Source organism: Aquarana catesbeiana, linkage group LG01, assembly GCF_042186555.1.
Source record: "Aquarana catesbeiana isolate 2022-GZ linkage group LG01, ASM4218655v1, whole genome shotgun sequence".
Lineage (NCBI taxonomy): Eukaryota > Metazoa > Chordata > Amphibia > Anura > Ranidae > Aquarana > Aquarana catesbeiana.
In genome coordinates this window covers 333,668,145-333,684,280 of record NC_133324.1, presented here as the reverse complement: position 1 = coordinate 333,684,280, position 16,136 = coordinate 333,668,145, and positions in this window count along the sequence as shown.

Sequence of the window (16,136 nt, the reverse complement as noted above, 5' to 3'; positions counted from 1 at the left end):
AACCCCCCGGCAGACCCATCATAAGCAGCATCAACTCTATAACCTCTAGAGTTGGCCACTACATAGATTTTTTCCTCCAACCCCTTGTGTCTAAGGTTCCATCTTACCTTAGGGACACAGGGGACACTATCCGCCGGTTGGAAGGTATAGAATACCAAGACAACCTTATTCTGGTCACAGCTGACGTTACAGCATTATATACCTCCATCCCACATGGGTTGGGCTTGGCGGCCGTTGAACATTATCTAAAGGCCAATGGTAACATCCCACCATCACAACAATTGTATATCATGGAACTCCTATTGCAACACAAACTATTTCTGGTATAACAATCAATTTTTTTTGCAAAAGAAGGGCGTGGCTATGGGGGCCAAGTTTGCCCCCAGCCTCGCCAACCTTTTCATGGCTCTCTGGGAGGAGGATGTCGTCTATCCTGCACAGCGACCTGAGCTGTGCCTTTGGGCCAGATATATTGACGACATCCTCCTCCTATGGAAAGGTGACAAGGACACTCTCCATGACTTTATGGCCACTTTGAACCAGAATGACAGGGGTATTACCCTTACGTATGAACTTAGCACAGTTTCAATACATTTTTTGGATCTGGAGATTGCCATTTCTGACCGTCGGATTGTAACTACCACCTTATTCAAGCCGACGGACAGAAATGGTTATATCTCCATGGACAGCTGCCATTACGGTCCATGGCTTGACTCTGTCCCTCGTAGCCAACTACTACGTATCCGTAGAAACTGCACCAATACTGCTGATTTTTTTCATCAAGCACAGTTCTTAAGAGAACTTGAGGAAAAGGGCTACCAACCTGTTCAAATAGATCAAGAGATCACAAAGGTCTCTCTTATTGACTGTAAAACGCTGACATCTGTACGACCAAAACAAACCCCTAATGACAAGTTCAAGTGGTCTTTGTTCACCCAATTCTCTGTCCAGCATAGACAAATTAAGCAGATTTTGAACAGCCATTGGAGCATCCTGAGAAGTGACCCCGTTATGGGTCCGATGCTTCCTACTAGGGCGGGTGTCACTTTCAGGGGTGCTCCATCGTTGCGGAATCGCATTTCCCACAATGTTATTGAAGCACCCACAAAACCGTCTTTCTTTCCAGAAACCAAAGGATATTACCCCTGTAAAAAATGCAGTGTATGTACACATAATCTTTGTGGTAGTCACAGATCGGTTTGTTTTGAGTCTGCCGTTACTTCCACCATTTATCAGATTAAACATTTTGTCACATGCACCACGCGGTACATTGTGTACCTCATTACATGCCCCTGCAATATGCAGTATGTAGGTCGTACGATCAGATCGTTTAGTATTCGAGTCAACGAACACATTACTGCTATTAGAAAGGGTCGCACCAGTGTCCCTCGCCATTTTCTGGAGTCTCACAATAAGAACCCGAAGGGTTCTAAATTTCAGGTTATAGATAAATTCGTTCCATCATGGAGGGGGGGTCCACGCACCAGGGGGGTATCACAGCTTGAAACATTCTGGATTTACCAGTTAAAGAGCTATTCCCCCCATGGGTTAAATGTGGAATGGGGCGTAAACGCATTTATTAACAAATCCTAATGGGTGCTGCAATTCCCTGATATATGTATATGCCTTGGTGCTATCCTCTTTGGGTCCCCGTTATATGGTTACTGAGTTGGGTTTCATTCAGTTTTAAAATATATGATCATTTATATATATTTTATATTTTTTTATGTTTTGTTCACATCACTCTGATTTAACGATATGCATATAGATACATATATGTAACAGTTGATCTTGGCTATTGCTCCTGATTTGCCTTATCATACATGTATATGCTCAGCCCTCCTCCTGTAAAACAAAACGCTTATTTCCCCTCTCTGGGGACACCGGAAGTCGAGCGCATTGGAGCGCTCTGGACTGATGCGCTATGACAGCCCTCCAGGGCCATTGTGGGTGTAACTACTCCACTACTTGGCCGTTCACTTCCTTGTATAAAAAGGTGGCTTGGAGCACGACGTCCGTTGCGCGATGACGTCACGCGCAGTGAAGTAGTCATGTGTTTCCACTTTGAGCGCTCTGATTGGAAGAGGGCTTTGAGGTCTAGAACTGTCACCAATGTAGGGTATCACAAGGAGACTACTAAAGGCGGACTGACTTTATGCAGCTAATGAACATTCTGTGTAATTATCTATGTATGTTTTATGCAGCTGATGAGTATTTAGAGTGATTATCCATGTATATATGTGAGCGTGGTACAGACATTTAGGTTTATGCCCCAGTAGAAGGACGATGGTCCGAAACATGTCGGGTTGCTAAAGCCTACAGATGCTCTGATACCATGCGATTTTATTCTATCCTTTTTGTGATCACGTTTTATCTAATTAAGTGCACTGCCTAGCACTTTCCAGCTTTTCAATAAAAGCATTTTTTATCGGATTCATGCCCTATGTGGAGATTTTTTTGTTCTTTCCTTTTCCATGAATGGGATCCTGCTGAGCCCTAGCCATTTGTCTCTGCACACTCATCCCATCTAAGAGAGATATCCGGATTGGTCGTGGACCCACACATCATTGGAGAGCTGCGGTTGCCCAGGATGGGACTCCCCGTCAGGATTTCCTCAGCCAGATATCCCCGGGATCATTGGATCCCTAAAGCCCGTTTGACACTCCACCGTATGGTGACTGTGTCCATCCCTTCTGGTAAGGTCATTTACTTCTACCGTTTACAGTTTTGAGTGGGATTTTCAGAAGATCTATGTGTAAGGGGCCTCCTTGTACACAGCTTGCTCCAGTCTCCGCTCCATGCACAGATGTGACACCACATATGCCCACAAACCCCCAGTTTATGTGGACTAATATATGGTTCATCACACACCAATGGACTTTTTTCCTTAATTTGTTTATTTGTGATATGTCTAAAAAATCACACTCATTGCCTATATTGGCATAAATTATGCACATAATATTTGGTTACTTATTCACGATATATTATTATGCTACATATGTTTAAGATGTGTATGCACATTTCCAGCGCTGCATGTGTTTAATATCTATATATATATAACTAGAAAGAAAAAGTAAAAACAGCTAAACAAACTTCCACTAAACAAACCCAAAAATGTTGCCAGAGTGTACTCCCCCCTCCCCCCATCCCTCAATAAAGTCATTATTCAATAAAACACTGAATTTTGCTCAGTCGCAGAATTGTCGCTGTCGTCGCTTTCAGTGTCTGATGACAAATTTCCCCACGAATCACTATTGCTCAATTCTGCATGTGATTCTTATTTACTTATTTACTATCACTGTTTTCTAACTAGTCAAAAAACGATTTTGACGTAAAGGGACACTTTTTGCCATGGACATTCTCAAGTTTCCAGGCAGAAAGAATGGCATATATAATATAAAAGTGCATGCAGGGCACTGGACAAAGCACTAGGGACAAAAGGGATGTGAAATGATTTGATACAGTAATGTAATCTTACAGATTACAGTGTACTGTATGTATTATGTTTTTTGCACTTTTTGAATTTGCCACCGGGCTCAGCCCCCATGCTTCGCAACGCTCGCAGGGAACGGAGCCCAGCACATAGTACATCGGGCAGAGGACACAGCTCACGGACACAGCGGGGAGACATTGCAGGATCCTGGGGACAAGGTAAGTAATTTTGCCTGGATCCTGTGATGCGATCCTGAGTGTGGCTCGGGGGTTACTGCTTTTGGTAGTGAAAATTCAACCCGAGTCACACTGGGGAATACCGCTAGGAAGGTTAACTCTTCCCAAGTGTCTAAATTGTTTAGGATCCCCTCATGCTCTATATATGGGTTTGTAGCCACTGTGTCAGACGAATCCACCCATCTATACCATATTTTTCTAAATTTCTTTGGGCATCCTCTAGCTTCTTTTGGATTTTTCTTTGGTCTTCTTCTCCCTGTCAGTGCTACTGCTCAAGTCCCAGCCACAGACTAGCTAGTGCTTCTGCCACTGACTGAGGTATCAGACATAGAAGTAGTGTGTCTTTCAGTCACTGTCAATAGGCACTAGCAGGCTTATTGAAAAAGGCAGCAGCACATCAGCTCCATGGCCATCCCCAGCCACACACCAAGCTCTGAGCACACCAAAAAGGATGAGATTATATTTTTGTAAATCCAACCCTGCTGATCTAGTAACATATGCTGAAACAAGTTTTAGAATGTAAAACACTCATATCCTCCTGGTGATGACATCTTGTATATTCTGATCATTACCTTCACTCAAACATGCAATTAAATATTAGAAGCAAGTAACTATTTTTTACAAAAAGTGACATTTTCAAATGCTCCAGGAGATTAACAGATTTAAGGAAAAATGTTGTGTGCAACACTTGTGGGTGAATGTGTGGGTGAATGTTTGCTTGATGTCAGTGCGTAATAATTTGCCCTTTAAAGATGATACTGACATAGAATAATTAATGTGAAGATTACAAAGTGCAGGGAAGCACAGAGAGAATGGTCTTTTTTCTGCTAAGTGAACATATGTGTTTGTTGCTGTAAGCCAAGCAATAATTTACTCAAATGATTAAACAGAAATATTTTGTCTAATGCCGCGTACACACGGTCGGACTTTTCGTCTACAAAAGTCCAACGGACGCCGACGGACTAAAGCTGGCTGGTAATCCGATCGTGTGTGGGCTTCTCCGGACTTTCAGCAGACTTTTTCAGCCTCAAATCCGACGGACTTTAGATTTGAAACATGCTTCAAATCTTTACGTCGTAACTACGACGGACCCCGAAATCCGCTCGTCTGTGTGCTAGTCCGACGGACAAAAACCCATGCTAGGGCAGCTATTGGCTACTGGCTATGAACTTCCTTATTTTAGTCCGGTGTACGTCATCACGTACGAATCCGTCGGACTTTTGTGTGGTCGTGTGTAGGCAAGTCCGTTCGTTAGAAAGTCTGCTGCAAGTCCGCCGAAAGTCCGCAGGAAGTCTGTCGGACAGGCTGTCGGACTTTTGTAGACGAAAAGTCCGACCGTGTGTACGCGGCATAAGAGTATCTGCTGTTTTCATGTAGTTAAGGTGATTTATGTTAATATACTGCATACAGGACAGGTCAGGTATTAACAGAATATACAGAATACTTTATTAATCCCAAAGGGAAATTGGGAAATTGTTGCGATACAGACACACTTAACAAAAACAACACAAGATCACAACAATAAACTGAACATCTCAAACATCAGTTTACAGCTCCCTCCCCACCAATCCCCCCTCCCTTATACTTACCTGAACCCATTTTTGATCCAGTGCTGTGCCCAAGAGCAGCGGCTCTCTCTGCTCTCTCCTCACTGGTCACAGCATGTGAGGAGAGCATTGGGCAGGAGTGAGCCACACTGTGCTGCAGTTAATAGCTCTCCATGGTGCTGAAAAGAATACTGCTTCAGCACCATGGAGAACTATTGCTGGCAGATTTGAATTCCCATTATACTATATATGAGAAACTGGATGTTTGTTTGCCAGTTGCTGCATTTGCATGGTACACATTCATCGTACTGTCAATAGGGTGAATATAATTTTGGAATGCAGGGCAAATCCCACTGAATCCTCCAAGCACAAACTAAACAGGCATGGATGTAAAAAAACTGACATCCATCACATTTAGCACCGATTCAGCAAAGGATCTGCCTAAGGATCTCCTGCGAATGGGAGTGGACCCCACTCTATGTGAAAGAGCCCTAAAAAGCAGATGAGATATTTATTTACAACTATACATCACTCGGCATATCCTTTTCGAAGAAATTCTAGACTTCTGATAGTACAGGACTTAAATGTTGCAATAGATCTATTTTTATGTGTACAGTATATAAAGGCTATTATTTGAAGGTAAGATTTAGTAAGATTTTTTTTTCACCTCTTGCTATCTCTGCAAATAAAGTCAGGGTAAAGTGAAGGGAAATCTCTACAATAAGTACAGAAGCAACAATAAAAAACTTAACACTCTATACAAAAAGGTTGTGGCTGGAGTTCAATTTTATGAGTAGAAGGCAAACTAGTGTGTCATATATAAGGACAAGCAGCCAAGGGGCTTAGGGTATGGTATTGGGCGATATATTCTTTTCTGTACTATAAGAGCTCTGAAATCTGACTGGGTAAACAGTGAATACGATCATTGGCCACAACCCTACACTAGTCCGTCACAGCTTTTTGTCCTGAAAGATGCCACAGGTTTCTTAGTGTTAGATGGAAGGAAGATCCAAAGGGATAGGTGTAAAAGTGTGCTCCAATTTGTGAGGTTAACATACTGTGGAGGTTGTGTGCCTGGAGAGGCCGTCTTTGCAGTTAATAGAAAAACCCAACAGCTATTGGATGCCAGTGCTATTAGCATGGAGATGTGTTGAACAGAACAGCAAATGGGAAAAAAACTTACTATGCTGGCTTAACGTGGTATTAAAAGTGGAATAAATAGTGAGCGGACTACCTTTTTATTGCTCACTGTTTGAGGCTGTTTCTATCTCCAACTAGTCCTCTCAGTTCTTTTGCAATCATTAATTTAATGTTGGAAGGTTTACCCTTTTTATAATGATTGTGTTTTCTCTCTCCATGTTGGAATAATTTATTTTATTTTTTTGCCCAGACCATTGGTCATGACCCAAACTGGGGTCACAGGGGAAATAGAGTTGGTGGTCTTCCCCGTCACTATATGTTATTATAGCAAAATGCAACAGTGATAAAGACTACCAAACACCAAAGAGGACTCCCAGTGACCCATCGACTTTCCAGATTTCTTATCAGCTGGTTGCTGCTATTGGATGGTCGCCATTCCTCCAGAGAATGAGCAGGTATTCCGTTTGGGGTGAAACTGTTACCTAAGGAGGATATTCTGACACCAGCAACATTGGCATTGTGTGTGCATGCAGCTATGTGCTGCAGGTCTCTGCTGGGTCTCAAAGCATTTTATTTGTGTTTTAAACATTTATGCCTCTCCTGATAATCAAGAGAGGGTGGATTTATTTGTAATGTTACCTATTAAATTGTATTGGTTCAGCACCTCTTTTGGCCAGTGATGCTTTTAACTGCGTAAGAGAAGGGGAGCACTGACGAGTGATGAAGGTGGTGATCTTAATCATAGGTTTCTTACCTGCTGAAAAATGTTATTGGTGATTTTAAATTTAAGTAATTCCTGGTTATAGATAGAAAACTATTTTAAAAGATGGATCTCAGACTACTGTTAATTTTTTGGGGGCAAAGAAAAAGAAACCAATTTGTCTAGTGTAGACGGGGTACCTCCACAACTTAGGTAATTAATTCAAAGAAATTGAGAAAAGGAACGGGTTTAATAAAGTTTATTTGGCATATGAATATCATGGTTTGGTCCTTCATTCAACCACTTGCCCCTTTCCCGTTCCCTTTCCCAATTTCTTTGAACTAATTCCTGGTTATACCTGGTTCAGAGGTAGGGAAATTCCACAATCAATTTAAACTTTATGTCAGAGGATTTTATTCCTTTTAAAGTGGTTGGAGATTTTTTACCCTAAAGCATTCTCTGTATTAAAGTGATACTAAACACACACTGTTCAATTTACATTGTCCCTTCTCTTTCTGTATGTGGATGATGCCACTGTAATTATTTTAATTTAAAAAAAAAAGTGCTATTTTTTCTAATCAATATACAGCTGTCACATAACCCAGCTCTTTCCCAGCCTGTCTGTAGGGAAACAGTGGCAGGAAGAGCTTTTAGTCCTCTGCTACTGGTTACATGTTTAAAATGAAAAAAAAAAAAAACAGCCTTTGCAACACAGAGTAAAAATAAATAATTAATACCAATAAACTATTTTAAATTGCCATACAAATATATATTTAAAAACAAATCTTAATTATTTTTTGGCAATAATATGGTGTGGGTGGATTTCTGCCAGTCACAAGCTTTGTTACGCCCCTCCAGCCTGTGTCTTAAAACTTAAAATAACAGGGAGGTGAGACCTCCATCAATCAAGATGTAAGATCCTGCCCCCATTGTGTTTAGCTGGTTAGTGGGCATTGAGAAGGAGGGAGGGAGTTGGCTGTCATTTATGACTGTGTATACGCCCACATGGGCTGCTCATATGTAATAGGGAGGAAAAGTTCAGGGTAGAAATACACTGAAAAATTTGCATGTGCACTAACTGCCAATGCTGCTCTGCACAATTCCTAACTGCAGTGGACATAGGAGGGAGATAGGAGGGAGAAACAGAAAACAGTAGGATAATCCATTTTTTTTGCAAAATACAGAAAATGAATCCTATAGTGACTGAGTGAGTATGAAAAGCATGTAATGCAGCAGTTATTGATAGTTTTTTTTAATGATACTTTAAGGTAAAAAACCTTCTATTGTCAGCTCCACCCCCCCCCAGCCTCAACAAATACTTATCTGAGCCTGATCTTGATCCAGCACTGTGTTCGAGAGCAGCGGCACTGCTCTCTCTCTTCCTCCTTACTAGACTCAGTGAGAGCAGTGGGAGCCATACTGTCAATCAAATCCAGTGATGAGGGAGTGGGGGGGCTGGGGCCGAGCCGCACTGTGTGTATATACTGATACACACACAGCCCAGCTCGGAATCAAGCCTGAACCTGTGCCACCATAAGAAGCGGCTTCCTTTGGTGGCAATCGGAGAAGAGGAGGAGCCCAGAGTACCAGAGGGGAACCAAGAAGAGAAGGATTGAGGCTGCTATGTAAAAAAAACATTGCACCAGAGCAGGTAAGTATGACATATTATTAATAGAAATAACCATCACTTTAAGTGTCATCTATTTACAATTGTTTTTTTCAGATCTCAAGCTTCTCTTAGCTGAGCTCAAGTTTAAGGGATCCCAGAGGGGTAAGATGGGCATGTGGCTATCCAATGACTCTTGTAAGGCGCACAATAGTGCAGCACATAGAGGTAGATAGAATTATAAGGACTTTATATAATATGCTATATTTCCACTCCCTAGGGAAAAACGCACAGTGGCCACTTCCAGATCAGATTACTATATCAATGTAAGCATATCACCATATCAAAAAAAAATCTAAGAACCTGAGTTGCTAAGGTTTGTATAAATACAGATGGGATATAAAATCGTGTGTAATAGCAATGTCACAAAATCCACTGATGAATGTACAAAAAATATGCCTATGCTAGCATTATGCAAAAATCAACAAGATGGTCATGCATGCAAGAAGGTAAAGGAAGTGCAAAGCATATGTGTTGGAAGCAGAAGGCAAGACAGTCTGGGAGATACAGTAGCTGTAGGACATACCATTCTTTCCTAATGCAGAATTTGAAAAAGAAATGCAAGAACATATTAAAACATTATATCATGTATGTTTCATCTGCAAGCTGGTGTGCAAAGATTGAACTATATCCAGTCGCTCAAATATTGAGACAAGGGTTTCAGTGGAGTATGACAATAACACACTAAAAGGGGTGTTTGTCTTGTAATACTTATACCTATAAACTAGGTATTCCTGTATAAGGGGTAGTAGAGGAGTATGCCAGGCACACATTAAAGGGGTGTCTGCCTAAGAATACTTGCATGAAGGAAATTGTACTGTAAGCACCACCTAAATAAGGGCAATATGAATATAAAAGATACTGGCTTGGAGCAGGGGCGTTGCTAGGGGGTGGCTATTGGGGCTATAGCCCCGAGTCTCTTGCCGCAGGGTCCCTGCCTAACCAGTGTGTTGCAGCTGCTGCGGCAGACGGGCTGGCTGCATGAGAGAGGCGGAGGAGAGGAGAGAAGAGAGCAGGCGGACGAGCAGAGATGACATCTCTCTCCGCCCGCGTCACATCAGCGCTCTTCACAGCTGGGCCTCTTCAATTTGGGAGAGAGGTGCGGCGAGCAGCAATGAGATGACATCATCTCTCACTGCCCGCCACACATCAGCGCTCTTCCGCCCTCACAGCAAGGTGGAGTGGAGGTCACGTGCTTCCTGTCATCGTGGAGCTCCACTTTGCAGCCAGACCCCCTTGCTTCAATGTCTGATTCTGCAGTATGGTGAGTTGAACCACTTCATTATATATTAGAATGTAACAATAGAAATAATGCACTTCAATCACCCTGACACCATATCAACCATTATGCCAAGATGATTGAAGCGCCAACACCAGCCATCGCCCGTGAAAAATTGCTTACCACTGGTCTCCCAACCCCCCCCCCCCCCCACAGGCATGCAAAAAGCTTGGTGACCACTGCTATGGGCTCTAGCCCCAGATCTTTTGCAGACCTAGCAACGCCCCTGGCTTGGAGTATGGCAGTCACACCTCTGTTCAGAGTCTGCCACATAATACCCCCACAGTACCAGCTGTAAAGGAAAATAAAATAAAGAATCCTGCAAGTGCTCCCAAAGTTGAATTGTTCAACTCATAGCTTAGTACCAAGAACTGTCTATGCTATGATAGCAGAAGTAATTCCCAGATGCATTAATATACTGTACATTACTACTTAGCCGCATGGATGGAATTCCCTAACACTCAATAACCTTGGACTACCCAGACAAAGACACAACAGGTAACAGAGCTAGGCCGTAGCTGTATCACCATTGTACTGTGTAATCAAAATTTATACCAGAAATAAAGAATAGCATTTGCCAGTCACAAGCACTTTTTAAACCTCAGTTGATGTTCCCATCTTGGCGTGTATCATTGGTGACTCCTTTATGCATTGGGCTTCCCAACATGCATAGGACAGAAGCTTTGGGTGGAGTCTGGGCTTTCACATGTTTAGAATCCCCCTTTACATCAGTTTCTAGAGCGCCCTTTACATCAGAGTTCCCCTTTAGAGTACATCAGAGTCTGTAGGGTTTGCCTTACAGTGCAAGGGGGAACTCTGTGGACCCTGATGTAAAAGGGAACTCTGCAGACCCTGATGTAAAGGGGAACTCTGCTATCCTGATGTAAAAGGGAACTCTGCAGACCCTGATATAAAGGGGAACTCTGCAGACTCTGATGTAAAGGGGAACGCTGCAGACCGTGATGTAAAGGGGAACTCTGCAGACCCTGATGTAAAGGGGAACTCTGCTATCCTGGTGTAAAAGGGAACTCTGCAGACCCTGATATAAAGGGGAACTCTGCAGACTCTGATGTAAAGGGGAACGCTGCAGACCCTGATGTAAAGGGGAACTCTGCAGACCCTGATGTAAAGGGGAACTCTGCAGACCCTGATGTAAAGGGGAACTCTGCAGACTCTGATGTAAAGGGGAATGCTGCAGACCCTGATGTAAAGGGGAACTCTGCAGACCCTGATGTAAAGGGGAACTCTGCGGACCATGATGTAAAGAGGAACTCTGCACTCTGCAGACCCTGATGTAAAGGGGAACTCTGATGACTGTGATGTAAGGAGGAATGTTGCAAACTCTGGTGTAAAAGGGAACACTGGTGTTAGAGGTTCTCTGGTCACCAGAGCCCCTCCTTACCTCACAGTCTGCAAAGTTTCCTCTTGCACTGTAAGGGTGAACTCTGCTGACTCTGATGTAGAGGAGAATGCTGAGAACTTTGATGTAAGGGTGGCTCTGGTGCCCAGAGAACTTCTTTCAGCAGAGTTCCCCTTTACATCAGGGTCTGCAGAGTTCCCCTTTACATCAGTGTGAATACACTAAGGTAAAGGGGTTCACTGATGTAACAGGGGAGTGAGGACACTGATATAAGAGGAACCTTTATTTCAGTGTCCTTACCTTAGGGTCTCTACTCACCCCTTACATCAATGACCCCCATAAAATGACTGACTGACTGCGCCACAGACTCTTTGTGGTCTGGAGCTGTCACACACTGACAATTGCTTTCAGGCTTTGGTCCTCCTCTCCCCCGCATCCCCTCCTTGCAGTCGCTTTAAAATTTGCTGGAAAGGCGCCAAGCACCATGGCTTCACTGTGCACCTGACAAGCGGCCTGCCTCAAAACCCCCTTCCCCACTCAAGCTGAGCCCTGCCGAGACCAAACCTGAGCTGAGCTCAGTCGATTACTAGTTGTTTGGCTCTGGAACTCAAATGGTTAGTAATTGGCTGAGCTCGGGTTGGGTGGGGGAGGGGCTGATCCGCTGGTCAGGTGTGCAAGGAGGGGGCGCGGGTGGGAGAGAAAGCTCGTGGACAAGTGTAGTTTTAATGAGCACTTATCTGCTGTTTACGGAGAGCAGAAAAGTGCCCTTTTATACTGGCAACACTGCTTGTGGCCCCCCAACTGGCAGAACAGCAGGGTCCGGTCACAAGTGTGACCTTTGTGACCCTGGTAGTTCTGCTACTAAGCTATATCAAAATCATAATTTTTCTTTGCACATATTCATTTATTTGTTTTTGGCACACTATAAATTGTTTACATGCAACTATATGATAGTTTCTATCTATATGCATTTATTTTGCACATTTCATTTGTTATTACATACAGCGCAGCACTTGTTTTTAAATTACATCATAAGCCCACCACTCATTGTAAAGAAACATTGGGATAAACTAGGGATGCACCGATAACATTTTTTTAACACTAAGTACGAGTACCGATACATTTTTAACCTTTTCCTGCCCGCCGGCCGTCAAATGATGGCTGGGCGGCCCAGCTCTCGATCTGGGTGGACCTCATATGATGGCCTTCTAGAACGACTGCTCTTGTGCACCCACGGGGGCGCCGCACCATGTTGCTAGGACACAGCGCGACCCCGATCTGTGTAATGAGCCGCGGCTCTTTAACCATGTGATTGGCTGTGTCCGGTAATCAGCACTCCTCGCCTCACACTGACAGAGTGTGAGGAGAGGAGAGCCGATCAGCGGCATCTTCTCACAGAGGACATCTAGGGATGTAATTAGGGCACAGATCATCAGTGCCCTGATTAAAATTAAGTGCCAGCAATGCCACTGCCAGCAATCAGAGCCAACCAGTGCCCATAATTGGCACCAATCAGTACCCAAAAGAGCCAGCAATCAGTGGCCATCAGTGATGCCAGTCAGTGCTGCCTATCAATGCTTCCCATCAATGCCCATCACTGGTGCCCAACAATGCTCATCACTGTTGCCCATCAATGCCACCCATCAGTGCCGCCCATCAGTGCCGCCTATCCGTGCCGCCTATCTGTGCCCACCAGTGCCACCTATCTGTGACCACCAGTGGTGCCTATCTGTGCCCAGAGCCCACCAGTGCCACCCATCAGTGCCGCCTATCAGTGCTCATCAGTGCCACATATCAGTGCCACCCATCAGTGCCCATAAGTGCAGCATATTCGTGCCTCCTCATCAGTGCCCGTAAATGCCGCCTCATCAGTGCCCATAAATGCACCTCATCAGTGCCCATCAGTGTTGCATCATCAGCACCCATCAGTGAAGGAGAAAAATGACTTATTTACAAAATTTACTGACAGAAACTAAGAAAAAACTTTTTTTTTTCAAAATTTTTTTTTTTTTTAGGAAAAAATTAAAAACCCAGGAGTGATTAAATACCACTAAAAGAAAGTTCTATTTGTGTGAATAAAATGAAAAAAAAAATCACATGGTTATAGTGTAGCATTCAAAGTGTGACAGTGCTGAAAGCTGAAAAATGGCTTGGGCAGGAAGGGGGTGTAAGTGCCCTATATTGAGGTTGTTAAAGTACTCACCGATACAGATTAATAATACCTATCGCCTAGGTAGAATAGTTAGAGGGGTGGTTTGATAGGTGGGGATTGTTAGGGACTTGAGTGAGGCTGGGGTGAGGGCAAGGTGGGAGGGGAGGAGTAGAGGGGTAAGTAAGAGCAGGGTAGTTGAGAATGGAGTGGAATAAGGATTGTGGGGTGGGAGAGTTGGGATGGAAAAGGCTGTGATTGCTGGGAGGGAAGAGGATGGGGATAGGAAGGAGGAGGCAACAGGCAGAAGTAACAGTTGGCCGAAGGGAAGGATCCATACACACAGTCCTGGCAGAGACCATCTCTATATATATATACTGTATATCAGCACACAAGGAGCTCCATGGAGGAGCAGAGAGCAGAGGACCCCTATATTGGCAATGAATGGGACTCACATACACACAGAGTCTGTCGGGCTCTAGCCGAGCCTCACAAGCACATACACAGAAGGTCTCAGTGTGCTCACCTCGTCCACTGTTAGCGGCATTCAGATCCGGTATTCCTTCACCAGTATCCTGGGCTCCACTCTGTGCTCCACAAAAATTTCTGGATCTTCCCCCGGTATGTCCTTGCCTTGGAGTGATCGGAGCCCCTCACAGCAGCATACCTTAAAGACACTGACTCTGCCCCCTTCCTCCACACATGCCGCCCCTTAACCCCTAAACCCCCTCCTCACACGGGCCCCAAAGAATCTCCTCACACAGACACAGGCCCTCCTCCATCTATAACACATGCTGGAGGGGAGGAGGAGGTGGGGATAGCACCTACCAGAGAAGACAGCCGGCCGGAGGGGCGAAGGAGGCGTTCCGCTCCAAAGCTGATGTCACTTCCGGTATATGTTTCAGGTACCGGAGCATTTGTGTGAGTACCGATGCTTGGGCAAGTGCTTAGTATTGGCACCAATACCGGTATCAGTGCAACCCTAGGATAAACACAGCTTGCGTGCATTCAGGGATCAATGCCCATGCACTTGTTTATGGCGTATACCTTCATATGGCCAATCATCACAAGGGCAGCTGTACGCTGTGCCTCGCAGACACAGAAATACACACTCAGTTTATGTTGTTCCCATGTGCACGAGGCCTAAGTCTTACTATTCTCCAAAGGATGTTAGTGCATACGAACTATCTTGCTTTGCACTGATGTACGTATTTACAACTTATGACTGTTACTGAATTGTTATTTCATATACACATACAGTATTTGTCCCTTATATTGCAATAAATTTAAAGTGCATATTTTGTGGATGTGCTGATTATACTACTATACAATCTTGCTAATTTATTGAGTACCTTCAACAGGCATGTTACAAAGTTACATAGTTACATAGTAGGTGAGGTTGAAAAAAGACACAAGTCCATCAAGTCTAACCTCTGTGTGTGATTATGTGTCAGTATTACATTGTATATCCCTGTATGTTGCGGTCATTCAGGTGATTATCTAATAGTTTCTTGAAGCTATCTATGCTCCCCGCTGAGACCACCGTCTGTGGAAGGGAATTCCACATCCTTGCCGCTCTTACAGTAAAGAACCCTCTACGTAGTTTAAGGTTAAACCTCTTTTCTTCTAATTGTAATGAGTGGCCCCGAGTCTTGTTAAACTCTCTTCTGCGAAAAAGTTTTATCCCTATTGTGGGGTCACCAGTACGGTATTTGTATATTGAAATCATATCCCCTCTCAAGTGTCTCTTCTCCAGAGAGAATAAGTTCAGTGCTCGCAACCTTTCTTCATAACTAAGATCCTCCAGACCCTTTATTAGCTTTGTTGCCCTTCTTTGTACTCGCTCCATTTCCAGTACATCCTTCCTGAGGACTGGTGCCCAGAACTGGACAGCATACTCCAGGTGCGGCCGGACCAGAGTCTTGTAGAGTGGGAGAATTATCATTTTATCTCTGGAGTTGATCCCCCTTTTAATGCATGCCAATATTCTGTTTGCTTTATTAGCAGCAGCTTGGCATTGCATGCCATTGTTGAGCCTATCATCTACTAGGACCCCCAGGTCCTTTTCCATCCTAGATTCCCCCAGAGGTTCTCCCCCCAGTGTATAGATTGCATTCATATTTTTGCCACCCAAATGCATTATTTTACATTTTTCTACATTGAACCTCATTTGCCATGTAGTCGCCCACCCCATTAATTTGTTCAGGTCTTTTTGCAAGGTTTCCACATCCTGCGGAGAAGTTATTGCCCTGCTTAGCTTAGTATCGTCTGCAAATACAGAGATTGAACTGTTTACCCCATCCTCCAGGTCGTTTATGAACAAATTAAATAGGATTGGTCCCAGCACAGAACCCTGGGGAACCCCACTACCCACCCCTGACCATTCTGAGTACTCCCCATTTATCACCACCCTCTGAACACGCCCTTGTAGCCAGTTTTCAATCCATGTACTCATCCTATGGTCCATGCCAACGGACCTTATTTTGTACAGTAAACGTTTATGGGGAACCGTGTCAAATGCTTTTGCAAAATCCAGATACACCACGTTTACGGGTGATACACCACGTCTATGTTACAAAATAATTATTTAGTTATACATAATTCTTTAGTAAAACTGCTTAAAGCA